The sequence below is a fragment of the Anopheles funestus genome, unplaced genomic scaffold (assembly GCF_943734845.2).
Source record: "Anopheles funestus unplaced genomic scaffold, idAnoFuneDA-416_04 scaffold_11_ctg1, whole genome shotgun sequence".
NCBI lineage: Eukaryota > Metazoa > Arthropoda > Insecta > Diptera > Culicidae > Anopheles > Anopheles funestus.
In genome coordinates, this window is record NW_026045231.1 from 1 (window position 1) to 23189 (window position 23189).

Here is a 23189-nt window from a genome sequence, read left to right on the forward strand (position 1 = left end):
TTTGGTCGCAAACTTCAAGTTTCCACCAACTTTGACCAAAAACATCTACTTTGACCGAAAACATCATCTTTGGTCGCAAACTTCAAGTTTCCACCAACTTTGACCAAAAACATCTACTTTGACCGAAAACATCAACTTTGGTCGCAAACCTCGAGTTCCACCAACTTTGACCAAAAACATCTACTTTGACCGAAAACATCATCTTTGGTCGCAAACTTCAAGTTTCCACCAACTTTGACCAAAAACATCTACTTTGACCAAAAACATCATCTTTGGTTGCAAACTTCCAGTTTCCACCAACTTTGAACAAACACATCTACTTTGACCGAAATCATCATCTTTGGTTGCAAACTTCCAGTTTCCACCAAACTTTGACCAAAAACATCAACTTTGACCGAAAACATCAACTTTGGTTGCAAACTTCCAGTTTCCACCAACTTTGACCAAAAACATCTACTTTGACCGAAAACATCATCTTTGGTAGCAAACTTCCAGTTTCCACCAACTTTGACCAAAAACATCTACTTTGACCAAAAACATCAACTTTGGTCGCAAACTTCCAGTTTCCACCAACTTTGACCAAAAACATTTACTTTGACCGAAAACATCATCTTGGTTGCAAACTTCAAGTTTCCACCAACTTTTGACCAAAAACATCTACTTTGACCGAAATCATCATCTTTGGTTGCAAACTTCCAGTTTCCACCAACTTTGACCAAAAACATCTACTTTGACCGAAATCATCATCTTTGGTCGCAAACTTCAAGTTTCCACCAACTTTGAAAAAAAAACATCTACTTTGACCGAAAACATCAACTTTGGTCGCAACCTCGAGTTTCCACCAACTTTGACCAAAAACATCTACTTTGACCGAAAACATCATCTTTGGTCGCAAACTTCAAGTTTCCACCAACTTTGACCAAAACATCTACTTTGACCAAAAACATCATCTTTGGTTGCAAACTTCCAGTTTCCACCAACTTTGACCAAACACATCTACTTTGACCGAAATCATCATCTTTGGTTGCAAACTTCCAGTTTCCACCAACTTTGACCAAAAACATCAACTTTGACCGAAAACATCATCTTTGGTCGCAAACTTCAAGTTTCCACCAACTTTGACCAAAAACATCTACTTTGACCGAAAACATCATCTTTGGTTGCAAACTTCCAGTTTCCACCAACTTTGACCAAACACATCTACTTTGACCGAAATCATCATCTTTGGTTGCAAACTTCCAGTTTCCACCAACTTTGACCAAAAACATCAACTTTGACCGAAAACATCAACTTTGGTCGCAAACTTCAAGTTTCCACCAACTTTGACCAAAAACATCAACTTTGGCCGAAAACATCAACTTTTTTTGCAAACCTCCAGTTTCCACCAACTTTGACCAAAAACATCTACTTTGACCAAAAACATCAACTTTGGTCGCAAACTTCAAGTTTCCACCAACTTTGACCAAAAACATCTACTTTGACCGAAAACATCATCTTTGGTCGCAAACTTCAAGTTTCCACCAACTTTGACCAAAAACATCTACTTTGACCGAAAACATCAACTTTGGTCGCAAACCTCGAGTTTCCACCAACTTTGACCAAAAACATCTACTTTGACCGAAAACATCATCTTTGGTTGCAAACTTCAAGTTTCCACCAACTTTGACCAAAAACATCTACTTTGACCAAAAACATCATCTTTGGTTGCAAACTTCCAGTTTCCACCAACTTTGACCAAACACATCTACTTTGACCGAAATCATCATCTTTGGTTGCAAACTTCCAGTTTCCACCAACTTTGACCAAAAACATCAACTTTGACCGAAAACATCAACTTTGGTTGCAAACTTCCAGTTTCCACCAACTTTGACCAAAAACATCTACTTTGACCGAAAACATCATCTTTGGTAGCAAACTTCAAGTTTCCACCAACTTTGACCAAAAACATCTACTTTGACCAAAAACATCAACTTTGGTCGCAAACTTCCAGTTTCCACCAACTTTGACCAAAAACATCTACTTTGACCGAAAACATCATCTTGGTTGCAAACTTCAAGTTTCCACCAACTTTGACCAAAAACATCTACTTTGACCGAAATCATCATCTTTGGTTGCAAACTTCCAGTTTCCACCAACTTTGACCAAAAACATTTACTTTGACCGAAATCATCATCTTTGGTCGCAAACTTCAAGTTTCCACCAACTTTGAACAAAAACATCTACTTTGACCGAAAACATCAAGTTTAGTCGCAAACCTCGAGTTTCTACCAACTTTGACCAAAAACATCAACTTTGACCGAATACATCAACTTTGGTCGCAAACCTCGAGTTTCCACCAACTTTGACCAAAAACATCTACTTTGACCGAAAACATCAACTTTGGTCGCAAACTTCAAGTTTCCACCAACTTTGACCAAAAACATCTACTTTGACCGAAATCATCAACTTTGGTCGCAAACCTCGAGTTTCCACCAACTTTGACCAAAAACATCTACTTTGACCGAAATCATCATCTTTGGTCGCAAACTTCAAGTTTCCACCAACTTTGAACAAAAACATCAACTTTGACCGAAAACATCAAGTTTAGTCGCAAACCTCGAGTTTCTACCAACTTTGACCAAAAACATCTACTTTGACCGCAATCATCAACTTTGGTCGCAAATTTAAAGTTTCCACCAACTTTGAACAAAAACATCAACTTTGACCGAAAACATCAACTTTGGTTGCAAACTTGCAGTTTCCACCAACTTTGACCAAAAACATCTACTTTGACCGAAAACATCAACTTTTTTTGCAAACCTCGAGTTTCCACCAACTTTGACCAAAAACATCTACTTTGACCGAAATCATCATCTTTGGTTGCAAACTTCCAGTTTCCACCAACTTTGACCAAAAACATCTACTTTGACCGAAATCATCATCTTTGGTTGCAAACTTCCAGTTTCCACCAACTTTGACCAAAAACATCTACTTTGACCGAAATCATCATCTTTGGTCGCAAACTTCAAGTTGCCGCCAACTTTGACCAAAAACATCAACTTTGACCGAAAACATCAACTTTGGTTGCAAACTTCCAGTTTCCACCAACTTTGACCAAAAACATCTACTGTGACCGAATACATCAACTTTAGTCGCAAACCTCGAGTTTCTACCAACTTTGACCAAAAACATCTACTTTGACCGAAAACATCAACTTTGGTCGCAAACCTCGAGTTTCCACCAACTTTGACCAAAAACATCTACTTTGACCGAAAACATCAACTTTGGTCGCAAACTTCAAGTTTCCACCAACTTTGACCAAAAACATCTACTTTGACCGAAAACATCAACTTTGGTCGCAAACCTCGAGTTTCCACCAACTTTGACCAAAAACATCTACTTTGACCGAAAACATCAACTTTGGTTGCAAACTTCCAGTTTCCACCAACTTTGACCAAAAACATCAACTTTGACCGAAAACATCAACTTTAGTCGCAAACTTCCAGTTTCCACCAACTTTGACCAAAAACATCAACTTTGACCGAAATCATCATCTTTGGTTGCAAACCTCGAGTTTCCACCAACTTTGACCAAAAACATCAACTTTGACCGAAAACATCATCTTTGGTCGCAAACTTCCAGTTTCCACCAACTTTGACCGAAAACATCAACTTTGACCGAAATCATCATCTTTGTTTGCAAACTTCCAGTTTCCACCAACTTTGACCGAAAACATCTACTTTGACCGAAATCATCATCTTTGGTTGCAAACTTCCAGTTTCCACCAACTTTGACCAAAAACATCTACTTTGACCGAAATCATCATCTTTGGTCGCAAACTTCAAGTTTCCACCAACTTTGACCAAAAACTTCTACTTTGACCGAAAACATCAACTTTGGTCGCAAACCTCGAGTTTCCACCAACTTTGACCAAAAACATCTACTTTGACCGAAAACATCAACTTTGGTCGCAAACCTCGAGTTTCCACCAACTTTGACCAAAAACATCTACTTTGACCGAAATCATCATCTTTGGTTGCAAACCTCGAGTTTATACCAACTTTGACCAAAAACATCAACTTTGACCGAAATCTTCATCTTTGGTTGCAAACTTCCAGTTTCCACCAACTTTGACCAAAAACATCTACTTTGACCGAAATCATCAACTTTGACCGAAATCATCATCTTTGGTTGCAAACTTCCAGTTTCCACCAACTTTGACCAAAAACATCTACTTTGACCGAATACATCAACTTTAGTCGCAAACCTCGAGTTTCTACCAACTTTGACCAAAAACATCTACTTTGACCGAAAACATCAACTTTGGTCGCAAACCTCGAGTTTCCACCAACTTTGACCAAAAACATCTACTTTGACCGAAAACATCAACTTTGGTCGCAAACCTCGAGTTTCCACCAACTTTGACCAAAAACATCTACTTTGACCGAAATCGTCATCTTTGGTTGCAAACCTCGAGTTTATACCAACATTGACCAAAAACATCAACTTTGACCGAAATCTTCATCTTTGGTTGCAAACTTCCAGTTTCCACCAACTTTGACCAAAAACATCTACTTTGACCGAAATCATCAACTTTGACCGAAATCATCATCTTTGGTTGCAAACTTCCAGTTTCCACCAACTTTGACCAAAAACATCTACTGTGACCGAATACATCAAGTTTAGTCGCAAACCTCGAGTTTCTACCAACTTTGACCAAAAACATCTACTTTGACCGAAAACATCAACTTTGGTTGCAAACCTCGAGTTTCCACCAACTTTGACCAAAAACATCTACTTTGACCGAAAACATCAACTTTGGTCGCAAACTTCAAGTTTCCACCAACTTTGACCAAAAACATCTACTTTGACCGAAAACATCAACTTTGGTCGCAAACCTCGAGTTTCCACCAACTTTGACCAAAAACAACTACTTTGACCAAAAACATCTATATACACCTCAGCCAAGACACATTAGCCAAGACACCATAGCCAAGACACCTTAACCAAGATACCTAAGCCAAGACACCTTAGCCAAGACACATTAGCCAAGACACATTAGCCAAGACACATTAGCCGAGACACATTAGCCAAGACACATTAGCCAAGACACATTAGCCAAGACACATTAAGCAAGACACATTAGCCAAGACACATTAGCCAAGACACATTAGCCAAGACACATTATCCAAGACACATTAGCCAAGACACCTTAGCCAAGACACCTTAGCCAAAACACATTAGCCAAGACACATTAGCCAAGACACATTAGCCAAGACACATTAGCCAAGACACATTAGCCGAGACACCTTAGCCAAGACACATTAGCCAAGACACATTAGCCAAGACACATTAGCCAAGACACCTTAGCCAAGACACATTAGCCAAAACACATAAGCCAAGACACATTAGCCAAGACACCTTAGCCAAGACACATTAGCCAAGACACATTAGCCAAGACACGTTAGCCAAGACACATTAGCCAAGACACATTAGCCAAGACACCTTAGCCAAGACACATTAGCCAAGACACATTAGCTGAGACACATAAGCCGAGACACATTAGCCAAGACACATTAGCCAAGACACCTTTGCCAAGACACCTTAGCCAAGACACCTTAGCCAAGACACCTTAGCCAAGACACATTAGCCAAGACACATTAGCCAAGACACCTTAGCCAAGACACATTAGCCGAGACACATTAGCCAAGACACTAAAGCCAAGACACATTAGCTAAGAGACATTAGCCGAGACACATTAGCCAAGACACTTAGATAAAACACCTTAGCCAAGACGCATTACAAAGACACATTAGCCAAGACACATTAGCCAAGACACCTTAGCCAAGACACATAAGCCAAGACACTTTAGCCAAGACACATTAGCCAAGACACATTAGCCAAGACACATTAGCCAATACACATTAGCCAAGACACATTAGCCAAGACACATTAGCCAAGACACATTAGCCAAGACACATTAGCCAAGACACATTAGCCAAGACACATTAGCCAAGACACATTAGCCAAGACACATTAGCCAAGACACATAAGCCAAGACACCTTAGCCAAGATACCTTAGCCAAGACACATTAGCCAAAACACATTAGCCAAGACACATTAGCCAAGACACCTTAGCCAAGACACATTATCCAAGACACATTAGCCAAGACACATTAGCCAAGACACATAAGCCAAGACACACTAGCCAAGACACATTAGCCAAGACACATTAGCCAAGACACTTTAGCCAAGACACATTAGCTGAGACACATTAGCCGAGACACCTTAGCCAAGACACATTAGCCAAGACACCTTTGCCAAGACACATTAGCCAAGAAACCTTAGCCAAGACACCTTAGCCAATACACATTAGCCAAGACACATAAGCCGAGACACATTAGAAAAGATACCTTAGCCAAGACACTTTAGCCAAGACACATTAGCCAAGAGACATTAGCCGAAACACATTAGCCAAGACACCTTAGATAAAACACCTTAGCCAAGACGCATTAGCCAAGACACATTAGCCAAGACACATTAGCCAAGACACCTTAGCCAAGACACATTAGCCAAGACACCTTAGCCAAGACACATTAGCCAAGACACATTAGCCAAGACACATTAGCCAAGACACCTTAGCCAAGACACAATAGCCAAGACACAATAGCCAAGACACATTAGCCAAGACATCATAGCCAAGACGCATTAGCCCAGACTCCTTAGCCAAGACACCTTAGCCAAGACACATTAGCCAAGACACATTGGTCAAGACACCTTAGCCAAGACACATAAGCTAAGACACATTAGCCAAGACACCTTAGCCAAGACACCTTAGCCAAGACACCTTAGCCAAGACACATTATCCGAGACACATTAGCCAAGAGACCTTAGCTAAGAATCATTAGCCAAGACACATTAGCCCAGATTCATTAGCCAAGACACATTAGCCAAGACACCTTAGCCAAGACACATTAGCCAAGACACTTTAGCCAAGACACATTAGCCAAGACACATTAGCCAAGACACCTTAGAAAAGACACCTTAGCCAAGACACATTAGCCAAGACACATTAGCCAAGACTCATTAGCCAAGACACATTAGCCAAAACACATTAGCCAAGACACATTAGCCAAGACACATTAGCCAAGACACATTAGCCAAGACACATTAGCCAAGACACATTAGCCAAGACACATTAGCCAAGACACATTAGCCAAGACACATTAGCCAAGACACATTAGCCAAGACACCTAAGCCAAGACACCTTAGCCAAGACACATTAGCCAAGACACCTTGGCCAAGACACATTAGCCAAGACACCTTAGCCAAGACACCTTTGCCAAGACTCCATAGCCAAGACACCTTAGCCAAGACACCTTAGCCAAGACACATTAGCCAAGACACATTAGCCTAGACACCTTAGCCAAGACACATTAGCCAAGACACATAAGCCAAGACACATTACCCAAGACACCTTAGCCAAGACACCACAGCCAAGACACCTTAGCCAAGACACATTAGCCAAGACACTTTAGCCAAGACACATTGGGCAAGACACATTAGCCAAGACACATTAGCCAAGACACCTTAGCCAAGACACATTAGCCAAGACACCTTAGTCAAGACACATTAGCCAAGACACCTTAGCCAAGACACATTAGCCGAGACACATTAGCCAAGACACATTAGCCGAGACACCTTAGCCAAGACACCTTAGCCAAGACACCTTAGCCAAGACACATTAGCCAAAACACCTTAGAAAAGACACATTAGCCAAAACACATTAGCCAAGACACATTAGCTAAAATACATTAGCCAAGACACATTAGCCAAGACACATTAGCCAAGACACATTAGCCAAGACACATTAGCCAAGACACATTAGCCAAGACACATTAGCCAAGACACATTAGCTAAGATACTTTAGCCAAGACACCATAGCCAAAACACCTTAGCCAAGACACCTTTGCCAAGACACAATAGCCAAGACACCTTAGCCAAGACACCTTAGCCAAGACACCTTAGCCAAGACACATTAGCCAAGGCACATTAGCCAAGACACCTTAGCCAAGACACATTAGCTAAGATACATTAGCCAAGACACCATAGACAAGACACCTTAGCCAAGACACCTTTGCCAAGACACAATAGCCAAGAAACCTTAGCCAAGACACCTTAGCCAAGACACATTAGCCAAGACACATTAGCCAAGACACTTTAGCCAAGACACATTAGCCGAGACACATTAGCCAATACACATTAGCCAAGACACATTAGCCAAGACACATTAGCTGAGATACATTAGCCAAGACACATTAGCCAAGACACCTTAGCCAAGACACATTAGCCAAGACACATAAGCCAAGACACATTAGCCAAGACACATTAGCCAAGACACCTTAGCCAAGACACCTTAGCCGAGACACATTAGCCAAGACACCTTAGCCAAGAAACCTTAGCCAAGACACCTTAGCCAAGACACATTAGCCAAGACACCTTAGCCAAGACACATAAGCCGAGACTCATTAGCCAAGACACCTTAGCCAAGACACATTAGCCAAGACACATTAGCCAAGACACAAAAGCCAAGACACCTTAGCCAAGACACCTTAGCCAAGACACATTAGCCAAGACACATTAGCCAAGACACCTTAGCCAAGACACCATTGCCAAGACACCTTAGCCAAGACACCTTAGCCAAGACACCTTAGCCAAGACACATTAGCCAAGACACCTTAGCCTAGACACCTTAGCCAAGACGCATTAGCCAAGACACCTTAGCCAAGACACATTAGCCAAGACACCTTAGCCAAGACACCATAGCCAAGACACCTTAGCCAAGACACATTAGCCAAGACACATTAGCAGAGACACATTAGCCGAGACACCTTAGCCAAGACACCTTAGCCAAGACACCTTAGCCAAGACACATTAGCCAAGACACATTAGCCGAGACACATAAGCCAAGACACATTGGCCAAGACACCTTAGCCAAGACACATTAGCCAAGACACATTAGCCAAGACACATTAGCCGAGACACATAAGCCAAGGCACATTAGCCAAGACACCTTAGCCAAGACACATTAGCCAAGACACCTTAGCCAAGACAACTTAGCCGAGACACATTAGCCAAGACACCTTAGCCAAGACACATTAGCCAAGACACATTAGTCAAGACACCTTAGCCAAGACAAATTAGCCGAGACACATTAGATAAGACACATTAGCCAAGACACATTAGCCAAGACACTTTAGCCAAGACACATTAGCCAAGACACCTCAGCCAAGACACATTAGCCAAGACACATTAGCCAAGACACCTTAGCCAAGACACCTTTGCCAAGACACCTTAGCCAAGACACCTTAGCCAAGACACCTTAGTCAAGACACCTTAGCCAAGACACATTAGCCAAGACACATTAGCCTAGACACCTTAGCCAAGACACATTAGCCAAGACACATAAGCCAAGAAACATTAGCCAAGACACCTTAGCCAAGACTCCCTAGCCAAGACACCTTAGCCAAGACACATTAGCCAAGACACATTAGCCAAGACACATTAGCCGAGACACATTAGCCAAGACACCTTAGCCAAGACACCTAAGCCGAGACACATTAGCCAAGACACCTTAGCCAAGACACCTTAGCCAAGACACCTTAGCCAAGACACATTAGCCAAGACACCTTAGCCAAGACACATTAGCCGAGACACAATAGCCAAGACACCTTAGCCAAGCCACCTTAGCCAAGACACATTAGCCAAGACACATTAGCCAAGACACATTAGCCGAGACACCTTAGCTAAGACACCTTAGCCAAGACACATTAGCCAAGACACATAAGCCAAGACACCTTAGCCAAGACACATTAGCCAAGACACCTTAGCCAAGACACCTTAGCCAAGACACATTAGCCAAGACACCTTAGCCAAGACACATTAGCCGAGACACATTAGATAAGACACATTAGCCAAGACACATTAGCCAAGACACATAAGCCAAGACACCATAGCCAAGACACAATAGCCAAGACACTTAAGCCAAGACTCATTAGCCAAGACACATTAGCCAAGACACCTTAGCCAAGACACATTAGCCAAGACACATTAGCCAAGACACATTAGCCGAGACACATTAGCCGAGACACATTAGCCAAGACACCTTAGCCAAGACACCTTAGCCGAGACACATTAGCCAAGACACCTAAGCCAAGACACATTAGCCGAGACACATTTGCCAAGACACCTTAGCCAAGACACATTAGCCAAGACACATAAGCCAAGACACATTAGCCAAGACACATTAGCCAAGACACTTTAGCCAAGACACATTAGCCAAGACACCTTAGCCAAGACACCTTAGAAAAGACACATTAGCCAAGACACCTTAGCCAAGACACCTTAGCCAAGACACATTAGCCAAGACACCTTAGCCAAGACACCTTAGCCAAGACACATTAGCCGAGACACATTAGATAAGACACCTTAGCCAAGACACATTAGCCGAGACACCTTAGCCAAGACACATTAGCCAAGACACATTAGTCGAGACACATTAGCCAAGACACCTTAGCCAAGACACATTAGCCAAGACACATTAGCCAAGACACCTTAGCCAAGACACATTAGCCAAGACACCTTAGCCAAGACACATTAGCCGAGACACATTAGCCAAGACACATTAGCCAAGACACCTTAGCCAAGACACATTAGCCAAGACACCTAAGCCAAGACACCTTAGCCAAGACACCTTAGCCAAGACACCTTAGCCAAGACACTTTAGCCAAGACAAATTAGCCGAGACACATTAGCCAAGACACCTTAGCCAAGACACCTTAGCCAAGACACCTTAGCCAAGACACCTTAGCCAAGACACACTAGCCAAGACACATTAGCCGAGACACATTAGCCAAGACACATTAGCCAAGACACCTTAGCCAAGACACATTAGCCAAGACACAATAGCCAAGACACAATAGCCAAGACACATTAGCCTAGACACCTTAGCCAAGACACCTTAGCCAAGACACATTAGCCAAGACACCTTAGCCAAGACACATTAGCCGAGACACATTTGCCAAGACACCTTAGCCAAGACACCTTAGCCAAGACACATTAGCCAAGACACATTAGCCAAGACACATTAGCCAAGACACATTAGCCAAGACACATTAGCCAAGACACATTAGCCAAGACACATTAGCCAAGACACATAAGCCAAGACACCTTAGCCAAGATACCTTAGCCAAGACACCTTAGCCAAGACACATTAGCCAAGACACATTAGCCAAGACACCTTAGCCAAGACACATTATCCAAGACACATTAGCCAAGACACATTAGCCAAGACACATAAGCCAAGACACATTAGCCAAGACACATTAGCCAAGACACATTAGCCAAGACACCTTAGCCAAGACACATTAGCTGAGACACATTAGCCGAGACACCTTAGCCAAGACACATTAGCCAAGACACCTTTGCCAAGACACATTAGCCAAGAAACCTTAGCTTAGACACCTTAGCCAATACACATTAGCCAAGACACATAAGCCGAGACACATTAGAAAAGATACCTTAGCCAAGACACTTTAGCCAAGACACATTAGCCAAGAGACATTAGCCGAAACACATTAGCCAAGACACCTTAGATAAAACACCTTAGCCAAGACGCATTAGCCAAGACACATTAGCCAAGACACATTAGCCAAGACACCTTAGCCAAGACACATTAGCCAAGACACCTTAGCCAAGACACATTAGCCAAGACACATTAGCCAAGACACATTAGCCAAGACACCTTAGCCAAGACACAATAGCCAAGACACATTAGCCAAGACACATTAGCCAAGACACCATAGCCAAGACGCATTAGCCCAGACTCCTTAGCCAAGACACCTTAGCCAAGACACATTAGCCAAGACACATTAGCCAAGACACCTTAGCCAAGACACAATAGCCGAGACACATTAGCCAAGACACATTAGCCAAGACACATTAGCCTAGACACCTTAGCCAAGACACCTTAGCCAAGACACATTAGCCAAGACACCTTAGCCAAGACACATTAGCCGAGACACATTTGCCAAGACACCTTAGCCAAGACACCTTAGCCGAGACACATTAGCCAAGACACATTAGCCGAGACACATTAGCCAAGACACCTTAGCCAAGACACCTTAGCCGAGACACATTAGCCAAGACACCTTAGCCAAGACACATTAGCCGAGACACATTTGCCAAGACACCTTAGCCAAGACACCTTAGCCAAGACACATTAGCCAAGACACATTAGCCAAGACACATTAGCCAAGACACATTAGCCAAGACACATTAGCCAAGACACATTAGCCAAGACACATTAGCCAAGACACATAAGCCAAGACACCTTAGCCAAGATACCTTAGCCAAGACACATTAGCCAAAACACATTAGCCAAGACACATTAGCCAAGACACCTTAGCCAAGACACATTATCCAAGACACATTAGCCAAGACACATTAGCCAAGACACATAAGCCAAGACACATTAGCCAAGACACATTAGCCAAGACACATAAGCCGAGACACATTAGAAAAGATACCTTAGCCAAGACACTTTAGCCAAGACACATTAGCCAAGAGACATTAGCCGAAACACATTAGCCAAGACACATTAGCCGAGACACCTTAGCCAAGACGCATTAGCCAAGACACATTAGCCAAGACACATTAGCCAAGACACCTTAGCCAAGACACATTAGCCAAGACACCTTAGCCAAGACACATTAGCCAAGACACATTAGCCAAGACACATTAGCCAAGACACCTTAGCCAAGACACAATAGCCAAGACACAATAGCCAAGACACATTAGCCAAGACACCATAGCCAAGACACATTAGCCCAGACTCCTTAGCCAAGACACATTAGCCAAGACACATTAGCCAAGACACATTGGTCAAGACACCTTAGCCAAGACACATAAGCTAAGACACATTAGCCAAGACACCTTAGCCAAGACACCTTAGCCAAGACACCTTAGCCAAGACACATTATCCGAGACACATTAGCCAAGAGACCTTAGCTAAGACACATTAGCCAAGACACATTAGCCCAGATTCATTAGCCAAGACACATTAGCCAAGACACCTTAGCCAAGACACATTAGCCAAGACACTTTAGCCAAGACACATTAGCCAAGACACATTAGCCAAGACACCTTAGAAAAGACACCTTAGCCAAGACCCATTAGCCAAGACACATTAGCCAAGACTCATTAGCCAAGACACATTAGCCAAAACACATTAGCCAAGACACATTAGCCAAGACACATTAGCCAAGACACATTAGCCAAGACACATTAGCCAAGACACATTAGCCAAGACACATTAGCCAAGACACATTAGCCAAGACACATTAGCCAAGACACATTAGCCAAGACACCTTAGCCAAGACACATTAGCCAAGACACCTTGGCCAAGACACATTAGCCAAGACACCTTAGCCAAGACACCTTTGCCAAGACTCCATAGCCAAGACACCTTAGCCAAGACACCTTAGCCAAGACACATTAGCCAAGACACATTAGCCTAGACACCTTAGCCAAGACACATTAGCCAAGACACATAAGCCAAGACACATTACCCAAGACACCTTAGCCAAGACACCATAGCCAAGACACCTTAGCCAAGACACATTAGCCAAGACACTTTAGCCAAGACACATTGGGCAAGACACATTAGCCAAGACACATTAGCCAAGACACCTTAGCCAAGACACATTAGCCAAGACACCTTAGTCAAGACACATTAGCCAAGACACCTTAGCCAAGACACATTAGCCGAGACACATTAGCCAAGACACATTAGCCAAGACACCTTAGCCAAGACACCTTAGCCAAGACACATTAGCCAAAACACCTTAGAAAAGACACATTAGCCAAAACACATTAGCCAAGACACATTAGCTAAAATACATTAGCCAAGACACATTAGCCAAGACACATTAGCCAAGACACATTAGCCAAGACACATTAGCCAAGACACATTAGCCAAGACACATTAGCCAAGACACATTAGCCAAGACACATTAGCCAAGACACATTAGCTAAGATACTTTAGCCAAGACACCATAGCCAATACACCTTAGCCAAGACACCTTTGCCAAGACACAATAGCCAAGACACCTTAGCCAAGACACCTTAGCCAAGACACATTAGCCAAGGCACATTAGCCAAGACACCTTAGCCAAGACACATTAGCTAAGATACATTAGCCAAGACACCATAGCCAAGACACCTTAGCCAAGACACCTTTGCCAAGTCACAATAGCCAAGAAACCTTAGCCAAGACACCTTAGCCAAGACACATTAGCCAAGACACATTAGCCAAGACACTTTAGCCAAGACACATTAGCCGAGACACATTAGCCAATACACATTAGCCAAGACACATTAGCCAAGACACATTAGCTGAGATGCATTAGCCAAGACACATTAGCCAAGACACCTTAGCCAAGACACATTAGCCAAGACACATAAGCCGAGACACATTAGCCAAGACACATTAGCCAAGACACCTTAGCCAAGACACCTTAGCCGAGACACATTAGCCAAGACACCTTAGCCAAGAAACCTTAGCCAAAACACCTTAGCCAAGACACATTAGCCAAGACACCTTAGCCAAGACACATAAGCCGAGACACATTAGCCAAGACACCTTAGCCAAGACACATTAGCCAAGACACATTAGCCAAGACACAAAAGCCAAGACACCTTAGCCAAGACACCTTAGCCAAGACACATTAGCCAAGACACATTAGCCAAGACACCTTAGCCAAGACACCATTGCCAAGACACCTTAGCCAAGACACCTTAGCCAAGACACCTTAGCCAAGACACATTAGCCAAGACACCTTAGCCTAGACACCTTAGCCAAGACACATTAGCCAAGACACCTTAGCCAAGACACATTAGCCAAGACACCTCAGCCAAGACACCATAGCCAAGACACCTTAGCCAAGACACATTAGCCAAGACACATTAGCAGAGACACATTAGCCGAGACACCTTAGCCAAGACACCTTAGCCAAGACACCTTAGCCAAGACACATTAGCCTAGACACATTAGCCGAGACACATAAGCCAAGACACATTGGCCAAGACACCTTAGCCAAGACACATTAGCCAAGACACATTAGCCAAGACACATTAGCCGAGACACATAAGCCAAGGCACATTAGCCAAGACACATTAGCCAAGGCACCTTAGCCAAGACACCTTAGCCAAGACACATTAGCCAAGACACCTTAGCCAAGACAACTTAGCCGAGACACATTAGCCAAGACACCTTAGCCAAGACACATTAGCCAAGACACCTTAGCCAAGACACATTAGCCAAGACACATTAGCCGAGACACATTAGCCAAGACACATTAGCCAAGACACATTAGCCAAGACACCTTAGCCAAGACACCTTAGCCAAGACACCTTAGCCAAGACACCTTAGCCAAGACACTTTAGCCAAGACAAATTAGCCGAGACACATTAGCCAAGACACCTTAGCCAAGACACCTTAGCCAAGACACCTTAGCCAAGACACCTTAGCCAAGACACACTAGCCAAGACACATTAGCCGAGACACATTAGCCAAGACACATTAGCCAAGACACCTTAGCCAAGACACATTAGCCAAGACACATTAGCCAAGACACATTAGCCAAGACACATAAGCCTAGACACCTTAGCCAAGACACTTTAGCCAAGACAAATTAGCCGAGACACATTAGCCAAGATACCTTAGCCAAGACACATTAGCCAAGACACATTAGCCAAGACACATTAGCCGAGACACATTAGCCAAGACACATAAGCCAAGACACATTAGCCACGACACATTAGCCAAGACACATTAGCCAAGACACATTAGCCGAGACACATTAGCCGAGACACCTTAGCAAAGACACCTTAGCCAAGACACATTAGCCAAGACACCTTAGCCAAGACACATTAGCCGAGACACCTTAGCCAAGACACATTAGTCGAGACACCTTAGCCAAAAGACTTTAGCCATGACACATTAGCCAAGACACATTAGCCAAGACACCTTAGCCAAGACACATTAACCAAGACACATTCGCCAAGACACATAAGCCAAGACACATTAGCCAAGACACCTTAGCCAAGACACCTTAGCCAAGACACATTAGCCAAGACACCTTAGCCAAGACACCTTGGCCAAGACACATTAGCCAACACACATTAGCCAAGACACTATAGCCAAGACACATGAGCCAAGACACATTAGCCAAGACACATTAGCCAAGACACATTAGCCAAGACAAATTAGCCGAGACACATTAGCCAAGACACATTAGCCAAGAGACATTAGCCAAGACACCTTAGCCAAGACACATTAGCCAAGACACATTAACCAAGACACTTTAGCCAAGACACATAAGAAAAGACACCTTAGAAAAGACACCTTAGCCGAGACACATTAGCTAAGCCACATTAGAAAAGACTCATTAGCCAAGACACATTAGCCAAGACACCTTAGCCAAGACACATTAACCAAGACACATTCGCCAAGACACAGTAGCCAAGACACATTAGCCAAGACACCTTAGCCAAGACACCTTAGCCAAGACACATTAGCCAAGACACCTTAGCCAAGACACATTAGCCAAAACACCTTAGCCAAGACACATTAGCCAAGACACATTAGCCAAGACACATAAGCCGAGACACATTAGCCAAGACACATTAGCCAAGACACCTTAGCCAAGACACCTTAGCCGAGACACATTAGCCAAGACACATTAGCCGAGACACATTAGCCAAGACATCTTAGCCAAGACACCTAAGCCGAGACACATTAGCCAAGACACCTTAGCCAAGACACCTTAGCCAAGACACATTAGCCAAGACACCTTAGCCAAGACACATTAGCCGAGACACCTTAGCCAAGACACCTTAGCCAAGCCACCTTAGCCAAGACACATTAGCCAAGATTCATTAGCCAAGACACATTAGCCGAGACACCTTAGCTAAGACACCTTAGCCAAGACACATTAGCCAAGACACATAAGCCAAGACACCTTAGCCAAGACACATTAGCCAAGACACCTGAGCCAAGACACCTTAGCCAAGACACATTAGCCAAGACACCTTAGCCAAGACACATTAGCCGAGACACATTAGATAAGACACATTAGCCAAGACACATAAGCCAAGACACAGTAGCCAAGACACATTAGCCACGACACATTAGCCAAGACACCTTAGCCAAGACACATTAGCCAAGACACCTTAGCCAAGACACTATAGCCAAGACACAATAGCCAAGACACTTTAGCCAAGACACATTAGCCAAGACACATTAGCCAAGACACCTTAGCCAAGACACATTAGCCAAGACACATTAGCCAAGACACATTAGCCGAGACACATTAGCCGAGACACATTAGCCAAGACACCTTAGCCAAGACACCTTAGCCGAGACACATTAGCCAAGACACCTTAGCCAAGACACATTAGCCGAGACACCTTAGCCAAGACACCTTAGCTAAGACACATTAGCCAAGACACATAAGCCAAGACACATTAGCCAAGACACATTAGCCAAGACACTTTAGCCAAGACACCTTAGCCAAGACACCTTAGCCAAGACACCTTAGCCAAGACACATTAGCCTTGACACATTAGCCAAGACACCTTAGCCAAGACACCTTAGCAAAGACACATTAGCCAAGACACCTTAGCCAAGACACCTTAGCCAAGACACATTAGCCGAGACACATTAGATAAGACACCTTAGCCAAGACACATTAGCCGAGACACCTTAGCCAAGACACCTTAGCCAAGACACATTAGCCGAGACACATTAGCCAAGACACCTTAGCCAAGACACATTAGCCAAGACACATTAGCCAAGACACCTTAGCCAAGACACATTAGCCAAGACACCTTAGCCAAGACACATTAGCCAAGACACATTAGCCGAGACACATTAGCCAAGACACCTTAGCCAAGACACATTAGCCAAGACACCTTAGCCAAGACACCTTAGCCAAGACACCTTAGCCAAGACACATTAGCCAAGACACCTTAGCCAAGACACCTTAGCCAAGACACTTTAGCCAAGACAAATTAGCCGAGACACATAAGCCAAGACACCTTAGCCAAGACACCTTAGCCAAGACACCTTAGCCAAGACACACTAGCCAAGACACATTAGCCGAGACACATTAGCCAAGACACCTTAGCTAAGACACCTTAGCCAAGACACATTAGCCAAGACACATTAGCCAAGACACATTAGCCAAGACATATTAGCCAAGACACCTTAGCCAAGACACCTTAGCCAAGACACCTTAGCCAAGATACCTTAGCCAAGACACTTTAGCCAAGACACATTAGCCGAGACACATTAACCAAGACACCTTAGCCAAGACACCTTAGCCAAGACACATTAGCCAAGACACATTAGCCAAGACACATTAGCCGAGACACATTAGCTAAGACACCTTAGCCAAGACACATTAGCCAAGACACATTAGCCGAGACACCTTAGCCAAGACACATTAGCCAAGACACCTTAGCCAAGACACATTAGCCAAAACACATTAGCCAAGACACATTAGCCGAGACACATTAGCCAAGACACCTTAGCCAAGACACATTAGCCAAGACACCTTAGCCAAGACACCTTAGCCAAGACACATTAGCCAAGACACCTTAGCCAAGACACCTTAGCCAAGACACTTTAGCCAAGACAAATTAGCCGAGACACATTAGCCAAGACACCTTAGCCAAGACACCTTAGCCAAGACACCTTAGCCAAGACACACTAGCCAAGACACATTAGCCGAGACACATTAGCCGAAACACATTAGCCAAGACACCTTAGCCAAGACACATTAGCCAAGACACATTAGCCAAGACACATTAGCCAAGACACATTAGCCAAGACACCTTAGCCAAGACACCTTAGCCAAGAAACATTAGCCAAGACACCTTAGCCAAGATACCTTAGCCAAGACACCTTAGCCAAGACACATTAGCCGAGACACATTAGCCGAGACACATTAGCCAAGACACATAAGCCAAGACACATTAGCCACGACACATTAGCCAAGACACATTAGCCAAGACACATTAGCCGAGACACATTAGCCAAGACACCTTAGCCAAGACACCTTAGCCAAGACACATTAGCCAAGACACCTTAGCCAAGACACATTAGCCGAGACACCTTAGCCAAGACACGTTAGTCGAGACACCTTAGCCAAGAGACTTTAGCCATGACACATTAGCCAAGACACATTAGCCAAGACACCTTAGCCAAGACACATTAACCAAGACACATTCGCCACGACACATAAGCCAAGACACATTAGCCAAGACACCTTAGCCAAGACACCTTAGCCAAGACACATTAGCCAAGACACCTTAGCCAAGACACCTTAGCCAAGACACATTAGCCAACACACATTAACCAAGACACTATAGCCAAGACACATTAGCCAAGACACATTAGCCAAGACACATTAGCCAAGACACATTAGCCAAGACAAATTAGCCGAGATACATTAGCCAAGACACATTAGCCAAGAGACATTAGCCAAGACACCTTAGCCAAGACACATTAGCCAAGACACATTAACCAAGACACTTTAGCCAAGACACATAAGAAAAGACACATTAGCCAAGACACATTAGCCGAGACACATTAGCTAAGACACATTAGAAAAGACACATTAGCCAAGACACATTAGCCAAGACACCTTAGCCAAGACACATTAACCAAGACACATTCGCCAAGACACAGTAGCCAAGACACCTTAGCCAAGACAACTTAGCCGAGACACATTAGCCAAGACACCTTAGCCAAGACACATTAGCCAAGACACATTAGTCAAGACACCTTAGGCAAGACAAATTAGCCGAGACACATTAGATGAGACACATTAGCCAAGACACATTAGCCAAGACACTTTAGCCAAGACACATTAGCCAAGACACCTCAGCCAAGACACATTAGCCAAGACACATTAGCCAACACACCTTAGCCAAGACACCTTTGCCAAGACACCTTAGCCAAGACACCATAGCCAAGACACCTTAGCCAAGACACATTAGCCAAGACACCTTAGCCAAGACACATTAGCCGAGACACCTTAGCCAAGACACCTTAGCCAAGACACATTAGCCAAGACACATTAGCCAAGTTACATTAGCCAAGACACCTTAGCCAAGACACCTTAGCCAAGACACATTAGCCAAGACACATAAGCCAAGACACATTAGCCAAGACACATAAGCCAAGACACATTAGCCAAGACACCTTAGCCAAGACACCTTAGCCAAGACACCTTAGCCAAGACACATTAGTCAAGACACCTTAGCCAAGACACCTTAGCCAAGACACATTAGCCAAGACACCTTAGCCAAGACACCTTAGCCAAGACACCTTAGCCAAGACACCTTAGCCAAGACACATTAGCCAAGACACCTTAGCCAAGACACATTAGCCGAGACACCTTAGCCAAGACACCTTAGCCAAGACACCTTAGCCAAGACACATTAGCCGAGACACATTAGCCGAGACACATTAGCCAAGACACCTTAGCCAAGACACCTTAGCCGACACACGTTAGCCAAGACACCTTAGCCAAGACACCTTAGCCAAGACACATTAGCCAAGACACCTTTGCCTAGACACATTAGCCAAGACACATTAGGAAAGACACATTAGCCAACACACCTTAGCTAAGACACCTTAGCCAAGACACATTAGCCAAGACACCTTAGCCAAGACACCTTAGCCAAGACACCTTAGCCAAGACACATTAGCCAAGACACCTTAGCCAAGACACATTAGCCAAGACACATAAGCCAAGACACATTAGCCAAGACACCTTAGCCAAGAAACATTAGCCAAGACACCTTAGCCAAGACACATTAGCCAAGACACATTAGCCAAGACACCTAAGCCAAAACACCTTAGCCAAGACACATTAGCCAAGACACATTAACCAAGACACATTAGCCAAGACACCTTAGCCAAGACACATTAGCCAAGACACCTTAGCCAAAACACCTTAGCCAAGACACATTAGCCGAGACACATTAGACACGACACCTTAGCCAGGACACCTTAGCCAAGACACATTAGCCAAGACACATTAGCCGAGACACATTAGCCAAGACACCTTAGCCAAGACACCTTAGCCAAGACACTTTAGCCAAGACAAATTAGCCGAGACACATTAGCAGAGACACCTTAGCCAATACACCTTAGCCAAGACACCTTAGCCAAGACACATTAGCCAAGACACATTAGCCAAGACACATTTGTTAAGACACATTAGCCAAGACACCTTAGCCAAGACACCTTAGCCAAGACACATTAGCCAAGACACCTTAGCCAAGACACATTAGCCGAGACACATAAGCCAAGACACCTTAGCCAAGACACATTAGCCAAGACACATAAGCCAAGACACATAAGCCAAGACACATTAGCCAAGACACATTAACCGAGACACATTAGCCAAGACACCTTAGCCAAGACACATTAGCCGAGACACATTAGCCAAGACACATAAGCCAAGACACCTTAGCCAAGACACATTAGCCAAGACACATTAGCCAAGACACCTTAGCCAAGACACCTTAGCCAAGACACATTAGCCAAGACACCTTAGCCAAAAAAGCGCGTCACCAGCGCATATAGGACGATCTCCTATGAAGCAGTGTGTGTGATCGCCGGCATGGTGCCTATCTGCATCACATTGGCAGAAGATCTGGAGAGCTTCTGGATTGCACGAACGGGGGAACCTAACGCCGGTAACGCAAGGAACGCCGCGAAAAGGAACTCTATGAGGAAGTGGCAAGCTGAGTGGGACAGCTCCGAGAAGGGACGGTGGACGCACCGCCTGATCCCTAGCGTGGCAGCCTGGGTAGGGAGGAAGCACGGAGAGGTTGACTTCTATGTAACGCAGTTTCTCTCCGGCCACGGCTGCTTTCGAGCCTACCTCCACCGCTTTCGACACGCTTCATCGCCTTGTTGCCCGTGGTGTGTTGACGAGGATGAGACAGCTGGACATGTGCTGTTTGAGTGTCCGAGGTTCCTGGTAGAGCGACAGCAGCTGAACAGCAAGTGTGGCAGAGAAGTTTCCAGTGCAAATCTGGTGGAGACGATGCTGCAAAGCGCTGACCTGTGGGAAGCTGCGGCAACCATGATGCGGCAGATCGGGACGAGACTCCAACGACGGTGGAAGGAAGACCAACGTGTTGGTCCCTCATAAGTGTATATGTGCTTCGTGAATAGTGCCGTGTTCGTGTAATGTGTTGCATGTTAACTTTTTAATGCGTAATTGTCTCGTGTGCGTGTGTGTTGACTAAGACCATTGCAGAGCCCCACTCATGAAGTAATACCGCGAGGTGATCCCGTGGAAGGTGGCAACAACCCTGCGTGGCCAAGGAGATTTTTTTACATGGGTAAAAATCCCATGTCGCCCGCTGGGTGTCTAAGAAGATTTTAAACTCCTTGTCAAAAAAAAAAAAAAAAAACCTTAGCCAAGACACATTAGCCGAGATACATTAGCCAAGACACATTAGCCAAGACACATTAGCCAAGACACATTAGCCAAGACACCTTAGCCAAGACACCTTAGCCAAGACACATTAGCCAAGACACATTAGCCAAGACACATTAGCCAAGACACCTTAGCCAAGACACCTTTGCCAAGACTCCATAGCCAAGACACCTTAGCCAAGACACATTAGCCAAGACACATTAGCCAAGACACATAAGCCGAGACACATTAGCCAAGACACATTAGCCAAGACACCTTAGCCAAGACACCTTAGCCGAGACACATTAGCCAAGACACCTTAGCCAAGAAACCTTAGCCAAGACACCTTAGCCAAGACACATTAGCCAAGACACCTTAGCCAAGACACATAAGCCGAGACACATTAGCCAAGACACCTTAGCCAAGACACATTAGCCAAGACACATTAGCCAAGACACCTTAGCCAAGACACCTTAGCCAAGACACATTAGCCAAGACACATTAGCCAAGACACCTTAGCCAAGACACCATTGCCAAGACACCTTAGCCAAGACACCTTAGCCAAGACACCTTAGCCAAGACACACTAGCCAAGACACATTAGCCTAGACACCTTAGCCAAGACACATTAGCCAAGACACCTTAG

The 23189-nt window shown here is 44.3% G+C and overlaps 1 long non-coding RNA gene across 14 annotated transcripts; it reads right to left on the reverse strand.

Annotated features, from left to right (window-relative positions):
* Nucleotides 1–21: 21 nt before the first annotated feature.
* Nucleotides 22–11476, reverse strand: LOC125774260 (uncharacterized). Of its 14 annotated transcripts, XR_007420704.1 has the most exons (9): nucleotides 11209–11476; nucleotides 4742–4980; nucleotides 4092–4450; nucleotides 3684–4023; nucleotides 3208–3547; nucleotides 2324–2459; nucleotides 1386–1576; nucleotides 642–725; nucleotides 382–543 (listed from the first exon to the last, which is right to left on the reverse strand). It is a non-coding gene; the product is annotated as an uncharacterized LOC125774260 (long non-coding RNA). The 14 variants fall into 14 exon arrangements; XR_007420708.1 differs by lacking the exons at nucleotides 382–543; nucleotides 4742–4980; nucleotides 11209–11476 and adding exons at nucleotides 22–97; nucleotides 4519–4642; XR_007420709.1 differs by lacking the exons at nucleotides 382–543; nucleotides 4742–4980; nucleotides 11209–11476 and adding exons at nucleotides 157–232; nucleotides 4519–4642.
* Nucleotides 11477–23189: the final 11713 nt, after the last annotated feature.